The sequence below is a fragment of the Chinchilla lanigera genome, unplaced genomic scaffold (genome assembly GCF_000276665.1).
Source record: "Chinchilla lanigera isolate Chin_1 unplaced genomic scaffold, ChiLan1.0 scaffold00029, whole genome shotgun sequence".
Taxonomy (NCBI): Eukaryota; Metazoa; Chordata; class Mammalia; order Rodentia; family Chinchillidae; genus Chinchilla; species Chinchilla lanigera.
Window position 1 is genome coordinate 22,264,939 of NW_004955430.1, and position 20,975 is coordinate 22,285,913.

The following is a 20,975-nucleotide window of genomic DNA, read 5'->3' on the forward strand; positions in this document are numbered from 1 at the left end:
TTACCTCCTTTGTTAGAATGATTCCTAAGTATTTTATTGTTTGGATGCTAGTGTGAAAGGTGTGGTTTCCTTCATTTTTCTCTCATTGTGTTTGTTGTTTGTGTATAGGACTGCTATTGATTTTTGAGTGCTGACTTTTTATCCAGCTATGCTACTGAATTTGGCTTTAGATCTACAAGTCTTTTGAAGGAGTTTTTGGGGTCTTCTATGTAGAGTATCATGTCACCTGTGAATAATGATAATTTAACTTTTTCCTATCCTATCCTTATTCTTTTTATACATCTCTTTTGTCTAATGCTCTGTCTAATATTTCCAGAACCATATTGAGTAGGAGTGGTGACAGCAGACATCCTGGTCTTGTTCCTGATTTTAAAGTGAAAGCTATCACTTTTCAACCATTTAGTATGATATTGGCTGTTGGTTTGTCATAAATGGCTTTTATCAGATTGAGGTAAAGACCATCTACTTGGATTTTCTGTAGGGTTTTTTTTTTTTTTATCATGAATGAGAGTTAGACTTTGTCAAAAGCTTTTTCTACATCTGTTGAGATGATCATGTGATTTTTTTTGTCTTTGGCTCTATTGATATGGTGTATTACAGTAGTTGATTTGCATATATTGAGCCATCCCTGCATTCCTGGGATGAATCTCACTTGGTCATCGTGTATAATCCTCATGATGAATTCTTGCATTCTGTTTGCTAATATTTTATTGAGGATTTTTGCATATGTTCATTAAGGAGATAGGCCTGTAGTTCTCTTTTTTAGTTGGATCTTACCTCTCAATTAATTTTGAAAGATAGTTTTGCAGGGTACATCATTCTGGGTTGAACATTATTTTCTTTCAGGACCTTCTATCCAAGCTCTTCTTGACTTGGCAGTTTGTGTTAAGAAATCTGCTGTGATTCTGATGGGCTTTCCTTTATAAGTGGTCTGTTTCTTTTCTCTAACATCTTTTAATATTCTGTTCTTTTGCTGAATTTCTGTGATCTTGATTATCATGTGTCTGGGTGTAGATTTATTTTGGTTATGACTAACTGGAGTCCTATATGCATCACTTATTTGTATGTCAGGTTCTTCTCCCATGCTTGAGAAATTTTCCTCTAGTACTTCTGCAAATAGTTTTTTATGTCATTCATATTGACTCCTGCTGTTTTGTTGACACCTATCCATCTAATATTGTTTTTCTTTGCCTTATCTTGCAGTTGCTCAATTATTATTTCGTGGATCCTTGCTATTTTTAAGAGACTGTTTTTTTGTGATTACTAGCTTCAATGCTCTCTTCAAGGCCTGAAAGTGTATCTTCAGTTTTATTTAAGCAGTTTGGCCAGCTTTCAATGGAATTTTTAATTTCCTGGATATCTGTTTGAATCTGTTTCATGCATTTTAATTCTTTCCTATATTGTTCATTTTATGTTTCCATCATTTTTCTATGCTCCTCTATTTTTAATCTGTCTTCTTTAGATGTTCGAAGCAATTCATTCATTATTGTTGTCATTCCTTTTTATACCTGAGAGATTATTTCTGATCTGACTTCTTCTACGGCCTGATGGAGCTGTTTCTTTACTTCAGTTGCTATGATTTCAGAAATTTTAGGTGTGCAGCTTCTAAGCTTTTCTATGTCAATGTCTTCTGGACTTGTTCTAGATGGCCTGGAGGTTTGAGATTGCATTTAGCTCCTTTCATTTTGAAATTTTCGAAGCTCCTGAAGTTCATTGGGACTCAGCATCACTCCCACGATAGTAGAGGAGTGGGGGTGGGGGCGGTTAACCAAGGCTCCTGAATTTCTCTGGGGCTTAGCATCCCTCCTGCAATGGTGGGGCAATGAGGCGGGGGTGCTCGCCGAGGCTGCTGATGTTCCCCAGGGTGCAGTGTCACTCCTGTGATAGTGGGTCAATGGAGTGTCAAGGGGCAGCTTACTATGTCTCTTGAAGCTGTCCAGGGTTCAGCAATATTCCCATGATGGTGGAGGTTTGGGGGCGGCTTACCAAGGCTTCTGAATTTCCCCCAGACTCATATCACTCCCACAACAGAGGAGGGGTAGGAAGCAGCTCACTGAGGCTCCTGGAGTTCACCAGGGCTCAGCATTTCTCCTGCAATTATGGGATGGCAGGGCATGGCTTACTGAGTTTTTCTTAGCTGTCCAGGGCTCGGCCTTGCTCCTACCATCAGTGAGAGGGCGGTGGTAGCTCACCAAGGCTCCTGAAGCTGTCTGGGGCTCAGCCTCACCTCCCTAATGATGGGAGGACACAGATCACAGAGTTCTCTCTAGCTGTCTGTAGCTCAGAATTGCTCCCACAACAGTGTGGTGGTATGGGGAATGGCTCACCAAGGCCCCTGAAGCTGTCCAGGGCTCAGTGTCACTCCTGCAATGGTGGGGAGGTATGGCTCATGGAGTTTCCCAAAGCTATTCAGGGCTTAGTGTGGCTCTGACTCCATAATTTTGTTGACATTTCCCTGTATTGAATTGAATTTTAAAGTCCTCATTAAGATCCTCGGCTTCCCAAAGCAGAGTACTTTCATGCTAAGGCTAGTTAGTAAGAAATGGAGAGCAAAGATAAGATGGTATGAAGAAATCTGTGCAGATCCTGTCAAATTTCTTTTTAGTATTTACTTTCTCATTTTGCAATGTGTGTGTTCTCATGTTTTCTTTCACCCTGGAAACCTATTGTGCTTTCACTTTCAATAGTTTTACTTCTGAGGATTCCTCCCAACCAATTAAAGTTCACTTTGTGTGAATGTAGAGTCAGAGGAGCTGGAAGAACATGCCTCCCCTGTGGCTGCAGAGGTAGGAAAGCCCTACCTCTCTTGCTCAGATGGTTACCCCTCTGCAGTGCAGTCATAACCTAGAGATCCTCTGGGGATCTGGCTAAAGGTTCCCACTGTGGAACCTATCTTCCTTTTGCCCCTCCATGTTGCTTCTTCCCTGTCCTATCATGCTCCCCTTCTCTGGTATATTGGTTTCCACAGAGAGTACTTTCTTAATAAATCATTATGCAATTTAGGAGAATCAATTTTAAGAATATTAAGTAATAAATATTTGTAGACTGAAGGGATTGAACTAAACCAAGCAAGTCTTTCAAAGAAGCTGTACTAAGATAGCTTTTGAGGTTTCTATATTACCTTTCAGAAAACTGGAATGTTGATTCTGGAAAGCAGTATTGTGCTCTGGCTCATAAAGTCTAAGAAATCCAAGTGCAGTCATTTGCTTAAGTGCATAGTTTTTTAAACATTTATCCAGAAACCATAGGTGAAATCACATGAATAGTCTTGATACAATATTGCAGAGGGAGTTTTGAATTGTGCTGCCTTTGGCATTCTTTTTTTTTGTTTTGTTTTTTTTTTTTTTTGGTTTTTCTGGTTTTGGTTTTTCTCAGGTACTGGGAACCGAACTCACGACCTTGCGCTTGCCAGGCAGGTGCTTTGCCGCTGAGCTAAATCCCCAGCCCCTGCCTTTGGCATTCTTAATTCTATTTTTTCAGAACAATTATTCATTAAGATTATAGAAATTTAGTAAGTACTTTCTAAGATACATATTTCTTTGGAGACATGGAAGTTATAAACATATTGTCTATAAATCCATCCTTTCTTTTCTGAGCGGCTAATTTTATAATATCTATCTACTCCTATGTGATTGTGACAGCGATCAATATATTTATTGCCTTTTGGCCCAAAATTTGTCTTTTTACCTACTCTGTGATAGGGAGGGGAACCTGCAGCAGGTTTTCTTTGTCTGCCCCACCAGGCTAAATCTGGTCAGTAGAGGGCGCTCGAGAGACACTAGCAAAGGAATAGGCTTCTGGGTTGCGCTAGGCACTTGTGGTCCTCGCTGTGTTGTGGCAGAGCCGCTGAGGTTTTGTGGCAAGATTCCAGGTGTGTTTTTATACATTTTCCCCTCCAAAACCCAGGCTGAAATTTAATCTCCATCCTGACAGTATTGGGAAGAGGCACTCTTAAGGGAAGTTGAAGTCATTGGGCTCTGTTCTCATGAATGAGTCAGTGCCATTATCTTGGAGTGAGTTAGTAACATAGAGTGTGGCACTGTGTCCTCTTCCTCGTGCAAGTTCTCTTGCCCTTTTGCCTGTTTCCATGGAGTGACATAGCAAGGAGATTTTTGCCAGATGCTGTCCCCTTAGTATTAGACTTCTCTACCTCCAGAACTGTGAGGAATAAATGTCCTGTCTTCACGAATCATCCAGTCTGTGGCTTTTGGTGAGAGGAACACAAAACCAAGACAGTCCCTGTGGCCAGCAACAAGAGACACCTGCTAAGACTGGAGTTCAGCTGACCTCTCAAGGGCAGCTAATGAGCTCCTCTGGCACCTGACTCATTTTCCGGTGATTTTCTCATGGCAGCTGTTCTTGTGAGTCCTGGGAATCCCACCCTCAGGCAGCTTCCAGGAACATTTCTAGAAAATCCTTCTGAGACTAGCTGGCTTTCCAGAAAGTCAGTGGATTCCACCTCCTATCTCCCTCATCAGCTTCCTATTTAATTTCTTTGACATTTCAGCAGATGGTTCTCTGCCTACCAGTCCCAGCCTCATTCCATCAACTTTGGACAGCCACAATATTTGGAATTTCTCTGCCAGCCAGTGGATTTCAACAACATATTCACCAACAAGATTCGAATCTCAGCCATGGGAAGAATGCTCCCCTGTTTAATTCATTTCTTCCTTGGGTACCCTTTCTCAGCCCCAGAATATCCTTAGGAGTTCTTTGTATCTCACCTCAGCGAATTCTCTGTAAGCGTGTTCCCTTGTGAGTGCGTTTCCATATTGGTCCACTCTTGCTCTCTTTCTTGATAGGACTCCAACTAGCACAGTGACTAAGCAACAGAAAAATACCTACATCGTAAAAATTGCCATTCTGTGTGTAAGTTCCTTGAAGAAGGTTATTTTTAAAATGATATTTAAATAGGTTATCCCCTTTAAATCTCTTTTTTCTAGAGCTATTCTTGCAATAACTTTAAATGCTTTTCAATTTGAGGAAAAGAAGTTGCCAGCTCTGAAAGTGCCAGCTCTGACTTTTTATGTCGTTAGCATAACAGTGTCGGAGTTGTCACTCTTGGAGCGTCTATCCGGTGCCTCATACTCTACAAACAAACATCACATTTCACTCACCTTGGAGCTCCGCAAGATCAGCAGCATCATTTCCGCTGCACAGCAAGGAAAACTGAGGTCTACACCTCAGGAGTGAAATGACTCGCCTGGCATTGCCCTGCTGATGTGTGAGCATGCCGAGAGCCAGACCCACAGGTGCAGGCCTGAAGCATCTTCCCTACCTCCCATGCTGTCCCAGCTTTTCAGACACTATCGATTAGGTTCATTAATTTCTCAATTCATTCTCCAGTATTGAGGGCTTGCTATATTTCTCGCTATGTTGAAAATGAAACAGAAAGCAAGCTGGCTGTGGTGGTTCACACCTATAATATCAGCAGTCTGGGAGACCGAGGCATGAGGGTCACAGATCGGACCCAGCCTGAGCAACTCAGCATCTTAGCAGACTCTGTCTTCAAACAAACAAAAAAGGGACTGGGGTACATAGCACAATGAAAAGGCTGTGGGCTCAATTCCCAGTACTAAAAAACAACAGCCCAGGGCCTTTGCTTTCAAGGAATTTTCATTTTAAAAGCATTTTTCTCAGCCACTTATCTCATATTGAACTTTGATCCTTTTAAAAGGCCATCAATTCTCAAGTAAGCCTGTGCAGGAATGGCACTTTCCCAAAATTGCTGAGGGCCCTGTGCTACTTGCGTGATTGTGGCACTCTGTGTTCCATTTGCCTCGCTGTTCTGTTCCCGCTTAGGTCCCTGCTCCTCAGAACCCAGGCTCAGCCTATTCTCTTGGATGCTGTTCTATTTTGGTGCTACTTGTTCCTCTTCTGACTTTCACCTCATCCCCTTTCACAAAGCCCTGTCTGTTCCTAGGGCTCCATATTTCATGATCTGTCACCGCCCCTCCTAAAGCTGCCTCCTGGCCTAGGAGTGACATCGGCAGGAGCTTTCTCTAAGTAGGAAGCATATGTCACTAGCACTCAGCTTCGGGGACAGCTCTGGCCATGTGGAGGCACAAGCAGGACAACACCATCACAGAGGCAGGTATTCTGGCCTCTTCCTGTCCTTTCCACTAGATCAAGCGTTCCGGAATATCCTTCTCTTCTCCCTTTCTTGTGCCCTCTCCTCTACACTGTAAGGCCCACGCTTCACTCCACTTACCTGACTTTACTCACCTTCCATGGTCAACTTTAGCATTAGCTTTTCTCAGTCACTTCCTTGTGACCTGCAGTGACTGGCCCTTTGCTTCTCCTGCAAAGGAACTGGTAGCATCTGGAGTACAGGGACTGCATTATATTAGCTCATGAACTCTGGGATCAGCCCTGTGTTGCATGCATGACCCTTAATAACTATTTGGGAGGTGGAATGAGAGAGAAGAAGACAGGACAGATGACAAGAAGAAGGAATTGTTGGGGAAAGGAAGGAAAGGTATTTTCTATCTTTCTTTGGCCATTTAATGACATTTTGTCAACTGAATTAAACTTATGATATTTAGGATATAACCAAGGACACTGTTTAGGCAGTTCCTAGCTAAGCCGCTGTTCCAGCCAGCAACCTCACTCAGAAACAGAAAAGCTAAGTCTGCCGTCATTGCCACTACCGCAATAGAAAACATGAACCAGCAGCTGACATTTAGCAAGCTCCTCTATGTATTAAGCATCTTCTGTGCATTATATCACCACAGTTACCCAAGGAAGAGACATTGCCTCTCTTTCTCTATTAAGAAACTAGAGTTTAGAGATGTGAAAGGGCTTGCCAAGGTCAACAGAAGTCTTTAGTTACAGCAGCAAGCTGTTCCACACCCAAGCCAAACTTCTAACCCCATGGGCTGCTGGTATTCTAAGGAAGTATTTAGTTTTTCTGTCCATGGTGCACAATAAATTGATCCTCAAGAGAAAAGCCTAAAATTTTGATCAATAAAAGTACTTTTAAATCCATAAAATGCAGTGAGTTAATGATGACTTTATGATCACTTTATGATCACACTATGATGACTTTTCCTTATAGAAATAAAATGAAAGTCACCCCAAGATAAAAATTGGCCTGCATCTTTGGGTGGGGTTGGAAGGATAGGGAATGAGAAAAGTAGAAGCAGCCAATAGAATAATTTATACAGTTTCCCACTAAATTGAAATAACAAATAATAAAGTAGCCATTGAACACAATTGGAAGTCACCAGATAGACTATCACAAAAAATATATGATAACAGTAAAGGTCTTGGATAGAATCAATACTTCGACATCCCAAAGGGGCTTTGTCCCAGGCTATAATGCATGTTTTCCACCAAAAAGGTCCTCTTATACAACATGAGGAAAAAATATTAGGTAGAGAAGGAACTTCAGAGGAAGGGCAATTGAATTTTGAACAGCAATGAAACAAGCTTCACAAGAGCTGGTTTCAAAATTAAATGGTTTGTGTGATGTTCACTTTAACTGTCAGTGCATCAAAGTATAAAATGCTATTTTACATGCATTGACACAGCCTATTTCTCTGTAATACCTCACTGCTTTGACAAGCATGCTATGTTAGAAAGAAATAACACACAAAGGGAGGTGGGCTGCCTGGGGACTGATTGTAAGAGAGTCCCTGTGAATTGCTTAAGATTATACAAAGATCAATGCAAAGAAACGTGTCTTGCATTTCTCCTTTAAACCTTGTCTGGAATCTCCTACAGAGGTGAGGATGAGAATGTGCAGCTTCAAGTCCTCAGCGTGAGATGCTCTTGAGTTCTGCGCACATTAAACTTCAGAACGAGCCACTCCCAAGTGATTTATGTTCAGTGGTCAGCCATGTTGGTAGACAGGTCATGTACTGAGATGTGGGTAGAAGGCAGAAGGCAGTAAGTAAGTAGGGTATCACAAGTATCAACTTCTACTCCCTTGTCCACAAATATGACTGTGCATAAAAAATTATTGGGACACTGCTTGCAAAAATGACTGCAGTCATTCATCCTGAGCTCGAAGTATGCCCTTTGCACTGCGGTTTTGTAGCTTCTCCCAATAAAAGATGACATTTACTTCACTTTGTGTTAAGGCTTTAGTCATGCTCTGACCAACAGGGGGCGGCAGAAGTGACACTGTGTAAGTTCTGAGGATAGGCCCGCCTTCACTCAGTTCTCTGACCCCTGCTTTCATCACATGAATGAGCCCAAACTAACGTGTTGGGGGAGGACAGCTGAAGTGGATCTGACCAAGTTAGACCAATTGTGTCAGTTGAAAAGCTTTGAGCTATGAAAAAGTCCAACCAAGACCAGAGCTGCCCAGCTAATCTCCGTTTATATTGTGGACCCACAGAAATCCTGAGCTTATCAAGCAGCTGTTGCATTAAAGTCATTTAAACTTGTGGAGTTTCACCGAATTAATATACCACTTCCAAATCCATTCTGTTCTGAAGGAAAGTTCTAAACTCTGTTGTTCCCAACACGGAGAACAGGAGAGATCAGACCAGATGCCAGCTGAGGGATCATGGACTCAGTTGTGAGACTCTGGAGCTAAATTGGATCCCTTACAAGAGAACGGTCCGAATACTCTATATACCAGGTGAAAAACATGAGCCATAAACATGGTATCTAGGCAGCAGGTGCTGAGGAGTACTCCAGAATACATAGAGAAGAAGCAGAAAAAGGGTGGAGGACAAGAAAAAACCAACTACAGCAGCCCATTCTGAGCTGGCTCTTTTCACATGAGAACAAACACTGCTTGTGTTGTGGGCCAGAACCTGTGACACGGGCACTCAGGGAATATTTGTTAAGTGAACGCACGGCCTAATCACTTACAAGTAATTGTGACTTGACTTTTGGCATCTGCTGCTGGGTAGGCAAGCAGAGTAGAGCTTTGTCCTATGGAAAATATTCCCGAATGTTCACAGCAGCCACTACTTTAGAAAAATTAATAAATAATGCATGATATGGAAATATAACAGTGTTTGAAATACACATATACTGTACTTTACATATTTGTCAACTTTTAAAATTATAGTATCTTAAAGTATGTGAAAACATTAGAATATTTAAGTACATTCAATTGTAACATAAATTAAAATATAATGTGTACTTCAGAGTATTACAATGGTTTTTAAAATTAACAAATATCAATAAAATATTTGCTTATTTTGAAGTACTTGAGGTATTTGTAAGGAAATTATGCACCTCAAGACCATAATATTAAGTGAAATAAATCAGACACAGAAATTTAAATATAGCATGGTTTCTCTTAGATGCGCAACCCAATGTATGAATAAAGAGCAAAATAAAAGATAGATATTAGGAAGTAGGGAGATCTGTTTCAGATGGGAAGGAGAACAAGAGATAGGGCGGAGGAAAGGAAGGGAAAAGTCTCAAAGCAAATGCGGAAACACAGCTTTTGCAAATAGCAAGTGGAATACCAGTTGCAGGGAGCAGGGAGGAATGGAAGGGATGAGAGGGGAAGGGGACAAAAAGAAGAATTAAGATGTAAAAAATAAAAAATTAAAATTAAAGAAACTCCTGGGGCTGGGGATATAGCTCAGTGGCATAAGTGCCTGCCTGGCAAGTGTAAGGTTCTAAGTTTGATCCCCGGTACCATAAAAAAAAAAAAAAAGAAGAAGAAGTAAAAGATGTAATGCTGGGCGAGGTGGCACATGCCTGTAATCCCAGCACTAGGAAGGCTGAGGCAGGAGGATCAACACAAATTCAAGGCCAGTCTGGGGCTACATAGTGAATTCAAGGACAGTGTGGACTTCATAGCAAGACCCAATCTCAAAAACAGACAAAAAGTAACAACACAAGATGTGTTATATACATGTACAAACTCTCCATAATAAATGTTTCATTATGTATTGCAAACATGTGCTAAAAAAAATATTTACAGAAGAGAAATAAATACATATAATATTTAGCATATACTTCATACATTTTCTAGACTATATTAATTTTCAAGTGTGTATAACATATAGATAATATATGTTACATTTTATAGTTATATATACAAATATTCTACAACTTGGTACTCTTCTAATATCTATCTAATCATTTACAGAAAGTAATCTTTTAAAATCTCATAACTACCCCATGAGCCACACTTGAATGTTACGCACATTCTCCTGTGAAACACTGAGGTACAAAGACTTTCCTGAGGATGCACAGCTGCCTGGCTGTGGCACCTGCAGTCTGGCTCTTGGGGCTGGGTTCCAGCATTTCCTATAGCTCATTGTGAAAGCATTGTAGTTTTCACAGAGGTGCCTTAGAGATTACCTAGGTTAATCTATTATTTCTGCAGATAAGGACATTGGAGCCCAAGACATACAGCTTTCTCAACATCCTACAGTGAACAGCAGAGTCTGAACCAGAATTCACATTTATTTACAGTTTGATGCTTCTTCCTGTATACCACATGGACAATACCATACGGACAATATAAGACCTGTTTCATGGACATCATTATTTTCACAGAAACTCAGAACATACGACATCTTCGACTCTAAATTTCAAATACAAGGAATGGCATAGCAAAAACCAAACAGAAGGAGTGGTAGACAGCAGAAAAGAAAAATGAATGAGACAAATGATACAGTCTCCAATCTATTAAAAAAATCAAAGTATATTGCAGTAAAACAGGACTTTCACTCACAGGCTGGAACCTATCAGAGATTTCTGAGCCCAGGAACTCAAGTTTCTTATTTAGCATGTATGTGGAGAGCTTCTTGAGCATTCGTACATCTATGAATCACATAAGGATTTTATCAAAATGTAGATTCTGGTTGAAAACTTGTGGGTGAGTTTGTACATTCTGTGGTCTTAACTCTTAGGGGCTCTTAAGTGGATTCTTCAAATGGGATCTAAAGGCCAGATACAGACAAATGACACTCAAGGACCCAGGACAACAGGAAAATAAAAGTCTTAAAGTATAATCAAACTTAATTTAGAGGTTGAAGTACATAAGACATATAAACAAAAATGCAAATATAAATATTCACACATATATTACACTTAGTTCAGGTTTTCAGAAAGAACAAAATGCCTTTAAAGCTGTTAATATTAAGCAAAGGCAGGCAACCAGGCACTATATATCTTGTGGCATGCTGACATCCATGCTGCCAGATGTGCAATGTTTCTAGCAAAAATTAAACTTGAATCAGAGCAGACTAACCATAGGTACTCATTTAGAGGAAACACAAGGGAACAGAGAAACACACTAAACAATACATGGGGAATGAAAAACCTAGAATATGAGATACACTACTAGAAAAGTGACCTGATTCCTTTAACAAAATTTGAACAAAATAACAACAATAGGTGTTCTCAGAAGTCTTTTTAGAGATTTAAAAGACACCTTGGCCAAGGGCAGTGGAAGGACATTGTTGCAAAGCCAGTTGGAACAAACTACATAAAAAGAAAAATGTTTATGACAAATTCTTCAATATTTTGCTCCTAAGAAAATATTTGATATTATAGAATTGTCATTTTTAACTGTTAAATAGTATTGTGGCTGTGATATTAAAATATTTTTAGAGATATACTGAGATGCCTGATGAGATAATGAGATAATCTGATATTGTTCAAAGCAATACAGTGGCGGCAGGTAGAGGTGTCAATGGGGGCACGGATAAAACAGGTTGCTGTGGTTTGTGTCTGGATGAATGTCTCCTTCCTTAAAGCCTCTTGCAGTCATGGAGGTTTTCAGAGGTGGCTTTTCAGAGCTTTTCAGAGGTGGCTGAATCTAGAGTGTAAGGTGCTGGGATTAACAGTGTGTGATTAGGAAATTAGTCCACTGATTGGTTTGGCAGAGTTCTAGCTAGGATTAAGGGTGTGAGTGCTACACCCTCCCTAGGATAGGTAGCCTGCACACAATATAAGGGGTAGGAAGAGGCTTGTCTCCCTTGTTTGCTTTTGCTGTCTTCTGCGTGCAGTGAATTGTTCTCCTCTGCAGTACCCTTGTGCCATGTGCCACTCTGCCTTCATGCCAGCCAACTATGGACTGAAAAATCTACAGATTTGAGCTAAATAAACCTTTCCCTCTTTAACTTTGAGTGTTGTATATTTTGTAGCAGCAGCAATGAGAAAAGTAACTAAGATATAATTGGACCAGAGGGAGGAGACTTAAAACTGGGTGATGGGAATGTGGGATTATCATACTGGTTTCTCTGTCCTCTATGTGTTTGGAAGTTTCTGAGTTTAAAGCTGTAAATAAATAAGCAAACAAAAAAAGAAAAGTGAGGAGAAAGGAAGAAGGTAGAGAGAAATAGAGAATGAGAGACAAAGAAAGAAAGAGAAACAAAAGGAAAGAAAAGAGATGAATGGAGGCAGGAAAGGAGGAATGAAAGAAGGAAGGGGAGGAAGAGGAAAAGAGAGGAGGGGGAGGGAGAAAGTCTCAGAATCCAAGTTCTCTACCAAAAAAATAGGTTCAGAAAACTAAATTGTAATTCAGTTTCCATACCAGTGTGTCCTACAACATATGATTAAAATGTTGGAAGTTGAACTAAAGAAAAGAAAGAAGAAAAGGTAAAAAGATAAAGAAAGCTCAGATCACCAGGTCCTTCTCAGGAAAGATTGCTCAAGAATGTTACTTCTTATTACTTCTTTCTGACAAGTGTGTTAGAGAAATCCTGTAGATTTAAGGCCTCTGGATTCAGCAGAACATTTGTCAAAGTCTCTCGTGATCTTTATAAAGAGGGCAGAGTTGTGGCCCAGCTGATAGCATGGCGAGGTGGATTTATGACTGCTTCAGCATCCATCCCTGAGCCAGAGAGCTTAGGAGCCAGCATCTGGCTGGAGGCAGCACCTTAGTGCAAGGCCCAAGGGTTCTGTTCAACATGGTACAGGATTCTGTTTTTAACCAATGGCAAATGCAGATGTACAAAATGTCTTGGTCAAATTGACAGTAGACATAAGCTCCTAAGAGCTGTTGCAGAATATCTTTGATGAGAAAATTGTCATCTAAAATATATCAACATACTACAATTACAAGGAGCTTGTTAATGGGCTAAAATTACGAGTGTTCATTATCAGTCAGCCAAGGAAATCAAAATGAGGTAAAGGCAAGAGAATGTGAAGAAAGAGCCTCTGCCTGGACCCGCTGCTGTGCTGTGCTTGCTGCCCACAGTGGCTGCAATCCCTGCCTCCGAACTTTGCGATCATCTGTACTGGTGTGGGAAACACAGAGTCAAGATTTTCTCTCACTGAAAATCCCATTATATCAAGAATGTAAGTGGTTGCTGAAGTTATTTTGGTCTGCTAACCCAATTTGATGGTACATTAAAACAATTACCTTTTCAGAAGAAAAGAGGGAATGAAACCAATAACCACTTCTACCACTTACTAAGCATTTACTACCAAGAGGCAGCAAGCCAGGTGTATCACAGACATTATGTAATTTACAAGCCAAGTCATCCTGTCCATGTGGCTGGTAATCACATCTTTTAGATGGGAAAACTGGGGCTCAGAGTGGTACAGTGACTTGGCTAAGGTCCAGAGCTGGTAGGCACTGGAGCTGGGAATGGGTTGGAAGCCTGTGGTGCTGCTGGAGCCTAGGAATACCACGTCTATTCCCACACCGTCTGGTTTGTCCAACAAAATGCCAAGAGTAAAGCTTGGTCCTGGCTGCCTTGCTTTAAGACAGCATCAGAAAAACTTAGTGTCCAGAAGACAGTATCACTGGTCAGACTGGCGAGAAGACAAAACAGGATATGAAATCCAACTAGCAGAATGGCAGATTAAGCAACTTGTTCTGTCACAGTAAGTGTTTAGTAAACATTTGCTAAAACACTGATGTTAGCTGCGGAAAGTTTCTTGCTGTGTTTCAGTTATTCATTACTACATGGTGAAATGCCCCGAACACTGGTAGAAAACCGTCCCTTTCATTTATTATTGTTATCTCCCCTGTCCTGGGAGCTGACTGCACTTAGCTGAGTGATTGTCCATGCTTTAGCTTTTGCAATCAGCTGGTGGTGGGAGCTGATGCCAGGGGACAGAAATATCTTTCCCTCACCTGTTGTAGAGTCATGGCTTGAGCCCTAATTACAAACATAAATTATCAAAAGAAAAGCATATAAATGTATTTAATGTAAGTTTTATGTGTTCCTATAGTCCAGAAGTAAATACCCCAAAAGACAGGGAGAACTAAGTATTTTGAGGCTAAGTCTGATGAGTAGCTGGTTGTAAAAAAATATGATTGGATACAGGGGTCTGATTGAATGTTACTAGCCTGGACATGACACAGAAAAATCTGCTTAGATTCTCTCTGTGACCCTGGTTTCAGAGATAAGGATCTTCTTCACCTGTGGCCATGAAGAAGGTGCCTGTCAAATGAGGAACTTATGAGCTGCTTCAATAGACAAGAGCAAAAGTGAGAGAGACACTCCTGCTTCTGCTTTTTTCTTAAGTGCCAAGGTGCCATCCTTTGGGATTGTGTGTCCTGAACCCCATCTCTGGGATAATCTCCAAGCTTCATATTCACCCGCCAAATGTCTGAGCTGGGAAAACACAAGCACTGGGACTCCTCAGGCAATTCCTGTCTTCCTGCATCCCTTCAGCATCGTGGCATCAGGGCTACTGCCCAAGGCTCCAAGGCAGGTTTTCACAGGAGAGACAGAGACAGTCTGGCAGTAGCTGCAGTACCTGCCCTAACTTCCCCTAGTCAAACACACAGTGTGGCAGAGTCTGAAACAGAATTCACATCTCCTCACTCACAGTTTGGTGCTTTTTTGTCTGTATCACACTGACAAAATGAAAACCTGTTTCATGAGCATCTTTATTTCCACAGGAGTTCAGAATGTTAAGATATCTTGGACTCTGAATTTCAAATACAAGAAGTGGTGTAGTACCCCAGGAAGGTGGAAGACAACAGAGGTGATCTGAGCAGGGGAAATCACATCCTTGAGTGACAGGAGTATGTTACATGTGTCAGCTGGGGTGTCAGCCACATGGAGGGGAAGAGACTACTGCTGTGAAGAGTCATGTTGTCCTAAACACACTAGACAATACAGCATGGAAGACTTGGATGAAGATGAGCTGGGGATGTAGCTCAGTGGCATAAGCACTTGCCTGGCAAGCCTGAGGTCATGAGTTTGATTCCCACTACCAGAGAAGAAAAAAAGGTTAGAGGCTGAATAGTGATGCTTCTGAAGGGAGGCTGTTCAGTTCACATGAGATCGGGAGTCAGGTAGTAAATTATTGTCAATCTCTAAGCATTTAGGAGTCAAAGTGATACCCATGCTTCTTAGGTGCTATAGGAGTTTTGACCGAGTGGACATTTTCTGCCCACTAATAACTAACCAGCAGCATCCCTACATGCCACCATCAGGGTGTAATGACTCCCATGCAAGGAGGCACAGTTCTATTGCCTTGCACAGCAGCTCACTGCATGGTTTGGAGGAGGTTTATTTCACAGTTCAAATCCAGGTCTGCTGTATGAGCCAACACTATGGGACCAGAGTACATCTTCTGTGCTCCTGGTAAATGTCACTGTTCAAGCTGAAGTAGATAGATGAGAACCACAATTCTTTCTATCTATCTATCTATCTATCTATCTATCTATCTATCTATCTATCTATTTATCTATCTCTACCTATATCTATTTATCTATCTACTACCTATATCCATCTCTATACTATTCTCTGTATCTATCTGTATCTGTATTTATCAATATCTGTCTATCCAGCCAGTCAGCCAGTCAGCCTTCTGGGGAAGTAGTGTAATATATCTTTAGACAAAGTAGCACAGAGACAAAAGTGAAAATAAAATTGGTAATGGACAAATGCAAATCTGAATCAATAAAGTAACATCCTTTATCTTGAACATCCAAAAGGACAAGAGCATGACAGCCTTTTATAGCAGTCCAATGAGCCAGATGAGCAATTGGCCTCATACATGGGTAGAAAAACAGATAGAACAGATGGAACTGGGGTTATCTTCCACCCACCCGTAATGACATATTGACTAATAAACCAGTAGCCCCATATTGTTCTTGAAGAGACACACAGTGCTAAACCCTCAAGGCTCTGATGTCCCTATACGCAATTAGGCTATGGTTCTTCCCCATACTGTATGGAGGAGCCAGATATCTCAGTTACAGAACACATCAATCTAAGGGCAGATATATGAATTTAAATCCATATTTACACACAGTTCAGTAGATGGGAAGCATGATTCATGGCTTCAGTTTAAAACCTCTGTGCAATAACACAGTGACTAGACAGGAATTTGTTATTCTTTATCACTTTATATCCACTTTCCTGGAGAGAGGATGATTCTATTACGCCAGAGGGTGAGGAAAGCTGAATTAGGTCCCAGCTTGAATCAGTGGCCCAAAGCTTCAGAGAGGAAATGTAGACTGAGACCAAAATGCCTGTGTCTGCTTTGAATTGTAGAATTTAGTAGTTGGAAGTGGTGATGCTGTAGAGGAAATTTTACATATCTCTCAGTCATTTCTCTTTATGATTAAGTATTTCTCTAGTATACACATGGGAAGAGAAAGGAAGAAATAGAATTGGGGCTTGCAGAATTTTGTGCTCCAAACTGCCATCCTGAATGACCGTTCTATCACTTTGCCACCCTTGCAGCATGAGCTGGCAGGACAGAGGAAACAGTGTGGGTCCGGAGTCTTATAATCTGCTCCTAGCTTTGTCGTGACCAGCTCTGGGATCTGTTCTCGGGACTCTATCTTCTTTACTTCTCTTTATTCCATGACCAAGCACAGTGCAGAACATGGAGTTAATGCTAAAGAAATGTTTGATAAATGAATACATGCACTTAAGCTCTAAAATTTCATGCTTCTCAGCATAGTAATAAGAAAAAATAGGAAAACTTTTGAATAAGAAGGTGCTTCATCCAGCAAAATATGGATACATCCAAATTTCTGAGTCTGTCTTAAGATAAATGCACACTAATTTTACTTAAAATACTTCCAAAAAAGCAATTAACTGCAGGGCACCACGATGCCCCGGAAATGTTCACTCCTATCATTTGCTTTAGGAAGACAAGCACTTCATTTTTATTCACTGGAGAGTCAAGACCTTGGAGACAGCTTTACAAATTGATCCTCCTTTAAGCTTCTTAGATCCTTGCTTCTGAAAACAGGGTCTGTGGACCAGAAGATTAGCACCAACGTCACTGGGTCATCGGTTCATTATTAGAATTGCAGTTCAGTTCCCACTTCACCCCTGAGTTTGAATCTGGCTTTTCAAAAGGGCCCTCAGTAATTTGTGCATACACTACACAAAATGCTGCCGTGGTACAGTCTGGCAGCCTAAGACCTTTGATGTGAAACCTCATTCCTCCTCATAGTGTATATTCCCTTTCACCTCTGTCAAAGAACCTGTCATGCTCATGACCTATTTGACTATGCAAAGATAAATACTTCAAGAAAAAATTTTCAAGAAGCCTGCAGAAAATGTCCTTAAATACTAGGTTAAAACATATGAAATCACCACTGGTCAACGTTTGCAACAACAAAGGCTACCAGGCTTGGTGTTAAGTATATTATCAGTGAATGTCTATTCTAATCCATGAATTGATCTATGAAATGATATTATTAAGCCCATTTTATAGTTGAGGAGGTTAAGCACAGGAAAGGTTATTTTCCCAAGATCACCCATCTAGTTATGAAAAAACTCAGACCTCTACCTAGCTCTAACCCTATAGCAAGCATTTCTCAAAACATGAACCTCAGACATTAGAACCACATGGGAAGCTTGGTAAAATGCATATTTCTAGATACCATCAAAGACATGTTGAATCTGAACATTTGATGCTATGGCCTAGAATGCTGCATTTCACTAACTTGCCTATGAATTGAACATACGTCATTTCAGAACAAATTGAATCCTGTTATTGGCATATGTCACTTTATTACCAAGCAGAGGACAGAAAGTCACTGGCATAAAATCTACTCACTTTTGGGTATAGTGACCATATGTCCCATTTTTCTAGGATAGTCTTGGTGAATGAATGTGGTTATGGTACAGTTACTGAGAGCTCCTTCTTTGTCTTAAAAGTATTATGGTTTGGATGATAAATTATATGGCTTTTCTGTGTTAGGGAGGAAACTGGATTCAGTTTCTCCCAAGAGTGGATCTGACTCTATCCCCTAAAAGTGTACTCTCTTGAATTTTTCTGTGAACTCAGTAAGTCTGAGCCTATCCCTGGAAATACCCCATTTCCAGAGCCTTGCTTTATTTCCTTCTACCTTGGCCTCCCTGGGTCTGCAGCTCCAGATCGTGACAGACAGGATTCCAGTGTACACAGGGCATTTCCATGGGGCTGCCCACGCTGGCACTCCCCAGAGATTCTTGTTGGAAGCAAATCTGCACACTACTACCCAACCAAGAATACTAATTCATGTCCATTTCTAACCTCTGTGTCACTGAGGAAGCTCTGACTGCAGTATATGTGTCTCTGCTGGGCAAGAGGCTCCCAAGGCTGGTAAGGTCTGACAACTCTCTGGATCCCACTGTGTGAAGCAGGACCAGGCACTGGGCAAAACCCCAAGAGCTGCTTGCTGATGGCCTAACTAAGAATTTTTTTTTTTAAATAAAAAGAGGAAAACATTAACAGACAGACAACCTTTTACAAAATAGCAAAAGAACAGTACAGACAATACGGAATTACAAACAAAGTGCTAGGAAATTAACAATGCTTGTTGTATTACATAATGATATCTTTAAAGTGGTTTCTCATGAAAACAGATAGAGACATGCAATATTGATTAATCAAGGACTCATTGACAGATTCTTTCAACAAAGAAATAGAGGACAGTAGATCAACTATGTTAACTATCCTGTACATACACACATACAAAATTTCTCCTTCTTTCCCTTCTGTTTTCCCACATCCAAGTTGCCCTTTACCCTTGAGTGTTTTGTTATCATTTCACAATGTCTATCATACCTCCTAGTTTAAATGAACTCTTTCGGGGTTTACACTAGTGAAACAATGTGGTGCTTGCACATGCAGGTCTGATTTATTTCACTTATGTGTATAGCCTCTAGTTGTGACCATTTACCTATAAAGGCCTTGAGTTTATCTTTCTTTATAGCTGAGTAATATTCCATTATATGAAAGTACCACAATTTTCTTATCCAATCCTCAGTGGATGGACATTTGAGTTGCTTCCACAATGTAGCAATTACAAATTGTGCTGCTATGAACATAGGTGCACATATATCGCTGTGATAGGATGCTTTTAGATCTTCTTGGAAAATATCCAGAAGGGGAATAGCTGGATTGAATGGGACCTCTAGACCTAGTTTTCTGAGGAATCTCCAAACTGATTTCCACAGTGGTTTCACCAGTCCGCATTCCCACCAGCAGTGGAGAAGGGTTCCTATTTCTCCACAGCCTCACCAGCATTTGTTATTGGTTGATTTCATAATGCTAGCCATTCTTACTGGGGTAAGGTGGAATCTCAGTGTTGTTTTAATTTACATTTCTTAAATGACCAATGATGTTGAACCTTTTCTCATGTATTTGTTTGCCCTTTGTATTTCCTTATCTGAGAAGTGTGTATGTCCTTATCTGAGAAGCTGAGATGTCAGCTGCCCATTTTTGGATTGGGTCTTTGAATTTGGGGGTCTGATATTTTTTAATTCTCTCTATGTTCTAGATAGAAGCCCTTTGTCTGATGGACAGTCAGCTAAAATGTTTTCCAAGTTTGTGGGTGTTCTTTTTACTTTGCTGGTGATTTCTTTAGATGTGCAGAAACTTTTCAGTAGGATGAGATCCCAGTTGTTGATTCTTCCAAGTGTTTCACGTGCAATTTGGTTTTTGTTCATGAACTCTCTGCCTACCCCTATGTCTTCAAGGATTTTACCTACTTTCTCTTCCAATAGATTTAGTGTTTGTGTTCTAATATTGAGATCTGTGATCCATTTTTACTTGAGTTTGGTGAATGGTGATTGAGTTTGCTTGGCCCCTTTGTCAAAGATTAGGTGGCTGAGTGTGTTTTTGTTTAAGGCTGTTTCTTCCAGTCTGTTCCATTGATCCTCAGGTCTGTGTTCTAGCCAGAACTAGGTTGATTTTATTACAGTAGCTTTGTAGCATAATTTCAGGTCAGGGATTGTGATTCCACCTGACTTATCCTTGTTGCCCAGGATTGCTTTTGCTATTCTAGGTCTCTTGTTGCTCTGATGAATTTAAGGCATGTTTTCTCAAGATCTGTGAGGTATGCTAATGGTAGTTGAATGGGAATTGCATTGAATCCGTACAGCAGTTTTGGAAGTATGGCCATTTTCACAAAGTTGGTTCTTCCTATCCATGAGCAAGGAATATTTTTCCATTCACTGAAATCTTCTTTGATCTTTTTTTTTCAGAGTACTGTAGTTTTCATTGAATAGATCTTTTGCTTCTTTTGTTAGACTGATTCTTAAATATTTCAATTTCTTGGATGTTATTGTGAAAAGTATGGTTTTCTTAATTTCTCTCTCAGTCTGTTTGTTGTTTGTGTGTAGGAGTGCTATCGATTTTTGGGTGCTGACTTTGTATCCAGCTACACTGCTGAACTTGTTGATTAATTCAAGGAGTCTTCTTGTGGAGTTTTTGGGGTCTTCCATGTAAAGTATCATGTCATCTGCAAATAGTGATAGCTTTACTTCTTCCTTTCCTATCCTTCTTCCTTTTATTTCTCTCTCCTATCTAAGTTCTCTGGTTAGTGGTTCCAGAACTATACTGAACAGGAGTGGTGACAGAGGACATCCTTGTCTTGTTCCCAATTTTAAAGTAAAACCTTTCAGTTTTTGTCCATTTAGAATGATGTTGGCTGTTGGATTGTCATAGATGGCTTTGATCAGGTTAAAGTAAAGACCATCTATTCCTATTTTCTGTAAAGTTTTTATCATAAATGCATGTTGGACCTTGTCAAAAGCTTTTTCTGCATGTATTGAGATGATCATGTGGTTTTTGTCTTTGGCTCCATTGATATGGCATATAACATTTATAGATTTGCAAATATTGAA

General features: G+C 40.4%; 1 long non-coding RNA gene across 1 annotated transcript in view; it reads left to right on the plus strand.

Annotated features, from left to right (window-relative positions):
* Positions 1–2,709: 2,709 nt before the first annotated feature.
* The window catches only part of LOC102023286, a 55,111-nt gene continuing 36,845 nt past the window's right edge, over positions 2,710–20,975 (plus strand). The window contains exon 1 of the long non-coding RNA XR_261436.2: positions 2,710–2,786. This is a non-coding gene — a long non-coding RNA (uncharacterized LOC102023286). The remainder of the gene's footprint in view (positions 2,787–20,975) is intronic.